The sequence below is a fragment of the Canis aureus genome, chromosome 1 (genome assembly GCF_053574225.1).
Source record: "Canis aureus isolate CA01 chromosome 1, VMU_Caureus_v.1.0, whole genome shotgun sequence".
Taxonomy (NCBI): domain Eukaryota; kingdom Metazoa; phylum Chordata; class Mammalia; order Carnivora; family Canidae; genus Canis; species Canis aureus.
This window is the reverse complement of record NC_135611.1, coordinates 3,482,723-3,493,588: the sequence shown is the minus strand read 5'-3', so window position 1 is coordinate 3,493,588 and position 10,866 is coordinate 3,482,723. Positions and strand designations below refer to the sequence as shown.

The 10,866-nt window shown below is 45.8% G+C and overlaps 2 long non-coding RNA genes across 2 annotated transcripts; one reads left to right on the top strand and one right to left on the bottom strand.

The window, feature by feature from the left end:
• Positions 1-1,319: 1,319 nt before the first annotated feature.
• Positions 1,320-4,586, bottom strand: LOC144300622 (uncharacterized). The gene is made up of 3 exons (XR_013367413.1): positions 4,434-4,586; positions 3,177-3,214; positions 1,320-3,057 (listed from the first exon to the last, which is right to left on the bottom strand). It is a non-coding gene; the product is annotated as an uncharacterized LOC144300622 (long non-coding RNA).
• A 978-nt stretch (positions 4,587-5,564) lies between these two features.
• LOC144300594 (uncharacterized) lies at positions 5,565-9,527 on the top strand. Its single transcript, XR_013367381.1, has 2 exons — positions 5,565-5,649; positions 6,069-9,527. It is a non-coding gene; the product is annotated as an uncharacterized LOC144300594 (long non-coding RNA).
• The last annotated feature ends 1,339 nt before the right edge of the window (positions 9,528-10,866 follow it).

The following is a 10,866-nucleotide window of genomic DNA, read 5'->3' as shown; positions in this document are numbered from 1 at the left end:
TGTATCTTTGCAATGTGAAGAACACACACACACACAACTCAGGGATACACTAAAGAATTATCAAAGAGGACCTGGATGGAGTCAGAGGACTCCACAAATTAACTGAACAGAAAAGATTATAATAAATGGGAAGACACTTCAGGAAAGAAACAGTATTATATATAAAAAAATTATTGATCTCAAGACTATTTCACAATTTAAACAAATTCTAATAAATTTTTTAAAAGATTTTATTTACTTATTCATGAGAAACACAGAGAGAGGCAGAGACATAGGCAGAGGGAGAAGCAGGCTTCTTAAGGGAAGCCTGATGTCGGACTTGATCCCAGGACCCCAGGATCACGCCCTGAGCCAAAAGCAGACGCTTAACCCCTGAGCCATGCTGGTGTCCCTCAATAAAAATTTTAAAGGGATTTTTTGGTTAAGATAATTCTGAAGTTTACTTGAAGAAATAATGTTCAAGAATACCCAAGAAAATTGGCAAGAAGAAAAATCCACTAAAATGATCTCTTCTGATGGATAAGGATGGAGTGGGAGAGGAGAGAAACAGAGGCTACTGTTGTCCACAGAAACCCCAAATCTTTAGTTAATCTATGTCTGCACTACTGTGATTAAAAATACAAAAAGATACACTTCAAGACCTAAAAGAGAAGTTTGTGGTGGGTTACAGAGTGCAGGAATAGGTAGACCTATTACTGGGACAAAAGAGACAGCTTTGAGTTTTCACAAAAAATAAAGACAGGGCAGCCCGGGTGGCTCAGCGGTTTAGGGCTGCCTTCAGCCCAGGGTATGATCCTGAAGACCCAGGATCGAGTCCCATGTCAGGTTCCCTGCATGGAGCCTGCTTCTCCCTCTGCCTGTGTCTCTGCCTCTCTCTCTCTGTGTCTCTCATGAATAAATAAATAAAATCTTTAAAAAAAAAAGACAAAAATAATATTTTAAATCAGTGGCACGGTAAATATTGTGCAATTAAGTAAAATAAATTTGAAGTACTATTTCGTAAAATAAATTCAAGAATAATCAGAGATAAACTTGAGAAGAAGCAATGAAAAAAGACAATGCCTAAGACAGGGAAATAAATATTTAGATGAATAGTATCTATGGTTGCTGTTAACAGCAAAATTAAAATACACAGTAAAAGGAAAGATAGTTGACTTCCAAAAATCTTAAATTTCTATATGCCAAAAAATCATATAAGTGTAAATGCCAAAAAGGATAACTATGTACTAAAATTATATCAATGTTAATATTATATTTTCCTTACAAATTAAGAATGACAAACATCCCACTTTAAAAAAAAAAAAAACAGGCAAATATCCTAAAAAACATATAGAAGGGGGAAAAGTCAATAAATATAAGGCAATTTTGAATTCTCTGACCAGGGAAATGTATATTAAAATAATGATGAGATTCTGGTAGCAATGAAAGAACACACCCAGTGCAGATCTTGGTTTCCAAAGCCAGTCCCCAAGGAAAGCAACCAGGACTCCATGATGCCATGACATATTTTACTGAAAACAAACCGAACAAATCTTGGTGGTCTCACATAAGAAGGAAAAAAAAAAGTGCCATATGTTTAAAAGTGATACCTAGCAGAATCCACAACAGAAAGGTAACAAGGAACATTTATCTGCACTGCTAAAGTTAAATTCAGGCAGAAAAAAAATCACACCAAAATAAATATAATGCTGTTGCAACAATAGACCAAGACTTGGCCCTATTTTAAAGTTGTGCATGTCCATTTCAATCGAAGTTGACCCTACTCTGGAGGGTGGACTCCAGCAGCCTCACCTGAAGGCAGGGGTGAGACTCCCCCACAGGAGGGGCCCTGTGTCCACCATATCCCTGGCACAGCTGACTTTTTCTATAGCAGAGTAAAAAGCTCCATTTCCTTTTAAGTGCAGCGACTTATAAAAAAGGCCTGGCTTAAAGGGCCACCTTTGGATAAATTTGTCTCTTATTCCAAAATCTTTAAATATTTGCAACTTTAAAAGAGGGGAAAACTAAAGGTTATATCCATTCCTGCTTCTAAGGAAAAGAGTGGAGTCTGCTTTTATTATAATGAGACTCTACAACCAACCCATACAAGCCTATATACCTTGCACTTCTTTTAAGGTTAGGACTATACCCAATTACCCTTGTCATTTGAGACAAAGAGTAGCAGAGAAAAAATTTATTCAGTGCTAATATGATTATGTGTGGCACACTGGGGCACATGTTTGCACATGGGTTATCTCAAGTAATACATGCAATCCCAGAACAGGATTCTGTGGGGAAACAGGCTTGGGGGGAAGCTAAGGCTCTGAGACCCTGGCTAAAAGTAAAGGATGACATGCAAGTCTAGTAACAGTTGTCTTCAGGCCCATCCTCACACCCTGCAGTCTTTCTGACCCACTCTTCAGGACTGTGAAATGAAGCTTTACACATCCTCTAAGTATCTTTCCAGCTCTAATATTCTGGAACTTTCTGATTTAAAGATTTGCTCTCATCTGAAGCTCCAAAAACCCCACGAGTGAGGCAGTCATAATTGCAAATTTAAGAGTCAGGGTGTTCAGTCTGATGTAGGACTTCTGTGCTACTTCCAGAAACATACATTCATCTAGAAGGTGAAGCCCAAGTACTGACATTTCCAGTGTATTTCATCTGTTTATGGAAATAACTGAAATAGATTATTATATAATGGGATGCCTCAGATGGTCTGGGGTGAGTACAGTGTGGACAATAAGGAAAGTTAAGAAGAGCCTTGGTCTTTAGAGTTCTTGCTCCCATCTTTTTCTTCAATTTTCTCATTTGGTGCCAACAAGCTCCTTCAGTCAAATGTCCTATGAAACCTGCACTTTCAGATCAAATCCTCATCATTCAAAGTCAGTATTTCTGATTCCTTTTCTTTCATTCTTTCCATCTTTCATTTCTGACATGGCCTGACTGCTGGTAGACAAGGAAGTGACTGGAATAATTCATATGAAGGCGTGAATGGCCCATTGCTGACTCAGCCTGTGATCTCCTTCCCAGGCAACTTTAAATTCTGAAAGAGTAGCTAGTGAATCCAAACAGGATCTTAAGTTCAGAGTTAAGGAATTATATTATTTAGGCAAGTCTATGGACAAGTTAGAAAGCATATTTTTCTACACCAGTTCCCCTTCTTCTGTATGGATATGGTATTGTTAATAGGATACTTTAAAGTTATCATTTCCAAACTTCTGAAGGTAAACTTCTATTAGATTAAAAAAAAAAAAAGACACTTACCCAAATGACATACTGAATTCATATATACATGTCCAATTACTGCACTGATAATGCTTTATTATAAACATACACATTTTAAAGGGTGTGATAAAAATAGATAATACTTTCACCGTATTTTATCTTAATTTTAAAAGCACACATTTTTGCTCTCACTCCAACTTGTTTTAAGTGTAAGTGGTAAGAATGAATATACTTCTCACATGTAAATTACACACATATACCAAATGCTGAAAGAAAACAGCCGGCGAGTACCTCCTACCCCCACGCCTCACTGGGAGCACTCAGGTCTTTTCACCAGGGTCTGTGCCTGTCAGATGGACAAAGGGAAGGGGGAGCAAGATGGGTGAGGGGATCCCTCTGTACAGTGTTAATGAAGTTTGATTCTCTTCTTTGATTAAAGAGAGCGATAAAAGAGTTGTCATGGTCTCTTCCTGAACCCCAGTCAATTATCATGGGGGTGTACTCACGGCTCTGTATGCCTTATTTAAACCAAGAGCAGGCTCAGATCCAAGTTTTGTGGAACTTGGGACTGTTACAACTTCTGAGGGGAGAAAACTCCTGAAGAAAGAGAGCACACACACGGAATCCTACTTTTACAACTTTAACATTCTCGGTGAGCACGACTGGGCCCTCCCAGAGCAGTGGAAGGGGGAGCTTTGCGGGGGGGGGGGGGGGGCGGCACCTCCAGCAAGGTGAGAGACGGGCCTTCAGAAGACTAGAGGAACGTGCTCCTCCTGAAAACCATGCAGCTTGGGAAGGAGCGCTTCTGTGCAAAGGTTGCTTAGGGGACCGGAATTTAAATTTCCTTCCCTGCCTGAGCCCTCTCAATGGGCCTTGGCTCTTAGCGAACCCTGCCTTCTGTTTAAAGAAGCGTCCCCGCCGCACAGCCCTCGGAGGTCTGGAGCGAAGGGTTTAGAGGTCCCGGCCCTTGGCCCTCGCTGTCCTCCTCTCGCTCCCCCCTAAAGCTCCGGGCTGCGGGCTCGCGGCAGAGAGAGAGCTCGCGGCTCCACGAGGAGGACCTACAGCTTCTTGGCTAAGCGCACCCGGACTTAACTAGAGTAAGTCGCGCTGTCAGCCCCTGCCCGTTAAGGGGGCCCGTTTCCCCTGTTCCTTGTGGGCAAGGAATCCGAGCTGAAACCGACCCCGAGAAACCTCTGCCCGTCTCCCTCTTAAGGCCTTGTTCCGACCTAAGATGGCAAAGGAAGAAACGAGGGGCAGCCGCGGCTAGCGGGCGTTTACGGCGCAAGGCCCCCGAGACCGCCGGCCGCCGCCGCGACGCCCCCCTTCCTCCACGCCGGTCTCCCACACGCCGTCCCTGTCCCTGTCTGGCTGCCGCGCGCGCAGGCCCTCGGCTCACCGGAACGCTCTGCCCGGACCCCCCTCGGGGCGGCCCTCGACAAGCGGCGGGAACACGCCGACACGGAGACCAACAGCGGGCTCGCGGCCCCGGGCGCCGGCGCGGCAGACGCCACGTTTACCCAGCATGCTCCGGGCGGCCAGCGGCGGGCGGGCCACGGCCACGGCCACGGCCACGTGACGCGGGGGGCGCCGGGACCGCGCACTGCTCCCGTCTGCGGCTGCGCGGGGCGGGGCAAGGCCCCCGGAGGCGGGAAGGCGGGAAGGCGGGAGGGCGGGGAGCCGGGGGCTGGCCGCTGGCGAGGACGAGGCGTCGGAGCCCGCGACGGACGTCGGCGGCTCTGTGTTTGGGGCACGGATGCACACCCAGGCCCGGCGCCTTCCCCCAGCAGGTCCGGCGGGCTTGGGGCGCCGCCAGCCGGGCAGGGCGCCCCGAATTCCCGGTCATCCATGAGCCCGGGCTCGCAGTGGGTCGGCGGGTTGGCGGGACCCCCGCTGCCGAGCGAAGGGCCGGGCGTCCCGGGAGCGCAGGGAACGCGGCCGCCGCCGGGGATTCGCCCGGTGACCCGAGCTGCCGCGGTCCCCGGAAAGCTTGGCTCCGTCCGACCCGCAGGGGGAGGCGGCCTCGGCGTGAGGGGGGCCGCGGGGTGGGTCCTCGTGCCTCCCCGCTGCCGAGGCCGGGCCCCGAGCGGCCCCGAGCGGCCCCGCAGCCCGACTGCACGGGGACCGGGGGCCCGCGGCGGGGCGGGGCGGCGCAGGCGTCCCGCGGGGAGGGCACAGGCTGGCCCGGGGCGGCCCCCCGACCCCCGACCCCCGACCCGCGGGGCGGGACCCAGCGGCCCCCGTCGCGGCTGGGAGGGCGCATCCTGCCGCCACCGACGCGCCGCCGGACGTCGAGTAAAGGACTCGCCCTCGCGGAGGCCCAGCTTCCTCCTGAACCTGCGGGGAACCCCGACGGCAGGACTCCGCAGGCTTTGGCCGAGGCGGAGCCGGGGATCCAGACACCACTGCCACCTGGCGGCCGCGCGCCCGAAGGAGAACCCCGGGGTTTATTTTCAGGGTTCCAGTTTTTTGAAGGAAGAATCTCTTGTAAAAGTTGGGGGGGGTGAGTCTTGAGTTACGTAGCATTAAAACACGCGTGACAGGGGAAAGGAACTGGTGAGGGTCAGGTCAGGGTCGGGAAGTTGGGTTATTTGAGGCTACCTGATTGTGGCCGAATGGGACCTTAGCCACTTAGAAACGTTTGGCGTTCCTGCAATATCGGATGCACCCACACTGAATATGCCAAAGACAAGGTGTCACGTATTTGCATTATCTGTCATTTGGGATTGTCTCTTTTACTGCTTCTCTCCATTCGGGTGTGTCACGTTTCTTTGAGCCAGTGTCTTAGGTCTAAACTGAAAGGCAGAGGACACTGACCCGATTCGGTACTTCCACCCTTGAACTCTGGCCTTTGCCCTGGACAGGTCTGGAGGGGGCCTGACTCTGAGCAGAAAGAACCCAGCAGAGAATAGAACACTTCCTCCCGCTCCAGAAAGCAACAGTCCCCCAAGCCAGTGTCTTCCAGGCTTCAGAAGATCGGGTTAGACAACGATCAATGAAGCCGAACAGCTAACGATGTCCCTAAATAAATGTCCTTTTGCTCTTTAGAGCCCTGTGCTCCCCATTTTATATTTTATTACTTCAGATGTCTGGAGGCCTTTGGTCTTACCCTTGGCTAAGCTAGTTCAGAGGAAGAGAGAGGCAAGGGAAAGAAAGGGAACTATTGTAGGTTTGGTTCAACGCTCTACAATCTACAAAAGTTGCTTCATTAACTGCTGTGGAGCGAAAAACCGAGACGCAGAGAATTTATTCATGGCCCAAGTTAGACAGTAAGTACACGGTAAGGACAAAATGTGACCCTGGATCTCTCTGGATGCAAAGAGCAGAGGCTTAGCAAGAACATCCAAGCCTGTTGAGACTGTAGGCTGCTGTCAGGACACATGACTCTTACCCTGCACCCTGCTCCTTCTCACATGGCTTCATGATGAACTTCCCATGAAACTGGAATATTCTACTTCCTCTCAGGAACTAAGAGTAAGGAAGGTTTACAGACAAGATTGCACTAAATCCATCTTGTCCTCTTTTCCCCATATTATGCATGAATAAGCTCAGTGCAGAAGGAGGAATGCTAAGCCAGGCAGCAGGATTTAAGGATTTTCAGCCTGTGGATTCAGGAAACAGAAGTCTTAATTTTTAGAGCTGCTCTGTCAGGCACTTTACAGCTTCCTCTTCTAAGGGCCATAAATCTCCAGACTGCCAGTCTCCAGACTCACATGTAAATGGTCCCATACATCAGCAGCCACTGGCCACCAAAACAAAGCCAGGGAGTGAGTGATCCATGAGTAAGGCTCACGTATGGTCCTCAGCTATTCAGGTCCACTGTCCATCCAGACACAGGAAGGGCCCTGGGCATCCAAGGCGGATGGCCACATTTTCTGGCAGTGGAGACTGGCAGAAAGGGAGGCCCAATGGAAAGGTACTCCTGCAGGCCTGCCCTTGTCTGGATGCTTCCACAGTGCAACAGTCTGACCCCTGACACAGGTCATCTGGGGGTGGCTCTCTGAGGTTGGGGTCTCTGGGCAACAGCCTCAAGGGGAAATGAAGATTGGCTGTGTGCTGGGCTCTTGCTCATTGATGGTGATTTAACTATGAAGAAAAGGCCCTCCTGAGTCTCTGTTGGCTTTGGGAATGTGCAAGTATGTCCACTGTCTTAGGACATACTGCAGACTTGTCTAGGATTTTTAATGCATGGGGACATGGTATATGGAGGAGAACCTCAAAAGAAAAGGTCTGTTTTATAGAGCAGGGCCTGCAAATTTTTTTCTGAAAAGGACCAGGTAGCGAATATTTTTACTTTGCGTAGAGCCTATTTCAACTACTCAGCTCCTCTGTGGCACAGAAGTTGCCACACACTGTGCCTGAGTGAGTGGGCCTCACTGTTTTTCAGTAAAACTTTATTTACCAAAAGGCATAATAGGTGGGATTTGGCCCTCAGACTTACTCTGCTGATCCCTGGGATAGAGAAGGAGCAAAACCTAATCCGTATTCTGTTATGCACCAGATCTGTGACCTCAGATAATTCCTTATCTCTGAGCTTGTTTTCTCGTTAGTAAAATGGAGTTCACAATATCTACCTTTTAGATGTCTGGTAATGTATGTAGAGCTCTTAGCATACCATATGGCAAAGAGTAGGCATACAATAAATATAGGGCTTTCCGTCAAAACACCTTTAGTTGTTGGGGTTGATTCACTGTAGGTGCCTTAATGTGCCATTGCTTTCATAGTCTTTGATAGGCGTCTTTTGCCTCATTTGTTAGACCTGACTCAAGAGTAAATGAAGCCTCTTTCACCCCATTTGTATTCTAAAAGTAGGTCTTTCCAAACTCACTGACATGTTATTTCAAACTGTCTGGCAGCATTTAGGGCTTTGTGGAGTCCCCTGGCAATTTCACTGCACCAGAACATTGCCTACCCTGAAATTTTTAAATTATAATGGAATGCAAAACAGATGTACCAAATCTAGGGAGGACTAGAGCAACATTAATTTGTTCCTTGGGAATGCCCTTCATAAGCACGTTTTTGGGCAGCCATTTGTGATAAGAGCCAGGCAATAAAAGATCCCAGTGTGTTCTAAACACTGCAATTTTGGCAATTTGTGTCAAAGAAAATTTGGAAGGCACCGATAACTGAAACAGAACTGACTGAATTTATGGCTCAACCTTTCACTAAAATATCTGTGTTTGGAAGATGTCACTGATCAGAGAAATGAGAACTTGGAAAAAATTAGATAGGATTCAGACGGGTAGAACTCTGAACTCTCACACTGGTCAATACTTAGTTGTTTAGAATATGAACTGGGGCCAAGTTCCTGCTTGGGTCTCTTCAAGGTGGCTGACTTCATGATGCATTATAAATACCAACTTGAAAATAAAGTGCTAAACTTAAAGGCAGTATTTCCAGAAAAGCTGACTTTTATATACAGGGTTATGATTTTATGTATATTGAGCTTCAAATTAGAAAAAAAAAACAACAACACAATACGGATAAACAAATAGCACATTAGAGTAATACTTAATACTTAGTATGAATGCCATTAAGATACCAGCCAGAGAATTAGGCTGAACCCATGCTGTTAGCTATCATACATTACAGTCTTGTTAATCATATGATCCAGAGAAGAAGTGTCTGTGGCACAAGGAAAAAAAAATCACTTCTTTTGGCAAATCTGAAGTTTCATATCCTCCAAGATGTACTTGTTATACTTTCCTCTGTAAGAAACAAATCTGATGGAAATCTTTCTTCGCTCTATAGAGTTATAACCTTCTGGGTAAAACTGACCTACTTTTTATCTGATTCTATACTACCACTTCTATGGAAAATGAACTGTACCAGGCAAGAAATGCATGTCTGTGTTAGTCCAGCTGTGCATCAAGACGTGCTTTAAAATAAGGATAAATGTTTTATTTAAGAAAAAAAAAAAAAAGAAAGAAAAAAGAAAAACAGAAATAGTTCACCAAACTAGAGTGTAAGCATCTTCTGTAGCTTTGCTACTTACTAATAATTTACATTTTCTTGGTAGGTTATTTTCATATAAAGTATGTATTTAATGTATTTTGTTCGGTCAAAATGCAATTGTGTGGTTGAGCTCGTGCCATGTGTAAAATTCTGTACTGTTTTTAAGACTTTTATTTTTATGGGACACCTGAGTGGCTCAGCGGTTGGGCGTCTGTCTGCCTTCAGCTCGGGGCATGATCCTGGGGTCCCTGAATCAAGTCCCGCATCGGGCTCCCTGCATGGAGCCTGCTTCTCCTCTGCCTGTGTCTCTCTCTGCTTCTCTCTCTGTGTGTCTCTCATGAATAAATAAATTAAATCTTTAAAAAAGAGATTTTTATTTTTAAATAATTTGCAATTAATAGGAGGTTGTACCTATGTACCTTCCCCCAGTTTTCCCCAGTGGTTATATCATATGTAACTATTATACCTTAGCAAAGCCAGGAGACTGATAGTTGTAAGATGTGAGTGTAGAGAGCTAGCCCATTTTATTCTGTGTAGGTTCATATAAGCACCACCACAAATCAAGATACAGAAATTCCATTACACAGAGGCCTCTTTTTTCGTGTTCTCTTAGACTCACTATTGTGCCCTCACTCCCCACCATTTCTTACCCCTGGCAACCAGTGATTTATTCTCTGTCTCTGTACTTTCATCATTTCATGTGTAAATGGAATCATAAGTGAATTTTTGACATTGTTTTTTATATTAGTATAATGCCCTTTTGTATAGTTGAGTCACATTTTTTTAACCCACTCTCATAATCTCTGTCTTTTAATTGGTATATTCAGGTCACTTATGTTTAATGGAAGCTCGTATGATAGAGCCTAACAAGGGTTCATCAATCAGGCTGTGGGGTTGTGTTACCAAAGCTTTTTTGGTTGTTGCTGTTACCAAAATTTTTACCAAAAGTGCCTTGAAGGTGTTGAGGGAGAAACAGTTTCCAAGGATCATCCAGGACTTTAAGTTATAAAGTGGAAACAGGTTTAGTTAAGAGAAGGATGCTATAAGGGAAATGTAAGTGAGTGTGGCTTACCCGGGGATAGGTTCCCTAGAGGACAGGATAGGTGATTGCGAGGGTTGAAAGGGAAGAGAGGACAGAAGATGTAAGTGACCAGAGGTGCTTACCTCAGTTGAACTGCAGCCCCATGCAGCATGGTAGGTCATGGCCCATTCTCCAGAAGGGTGGATGAGCCTATGAGTTCATACCACTGTTCCCAGATTTATAGGTAATCTCTTATCTTTTGGATTATTGCAATTTTAAGTTTGATTGTTTATAACTTAAGTGAAGTTGTTTTGATCTAAGGGTAGATTTGTTGACAGTGAAGAAGCTGTGTCAGGATGTTGTCATCGACATCTGTTGTTGTTGGTAAGCGCTCAGTAACTCAACTGTTGACGGGTGCTGCTAGGGACTTATCTATAAGAACATATGGAAGACCAGCTGTAACATAACGGACATTAAAACTTTAAATCCTGAGAATTTGTGAGAATTTACCAAGTGTGTTTGGTCTGGGCAAGGCTACCTTTTGCTGATCTAAAATAGATCTCCGAGGATCTTAGGGCATTCAATCCTGTTACAGCAAGGCTGCCCTCTGCAGTGGCCGCGTGAAGATCATCTGGCCCATCAACAGCAGTGCCTTTGTTCCCTGAGCATTGTGCTCTAGAGATAGG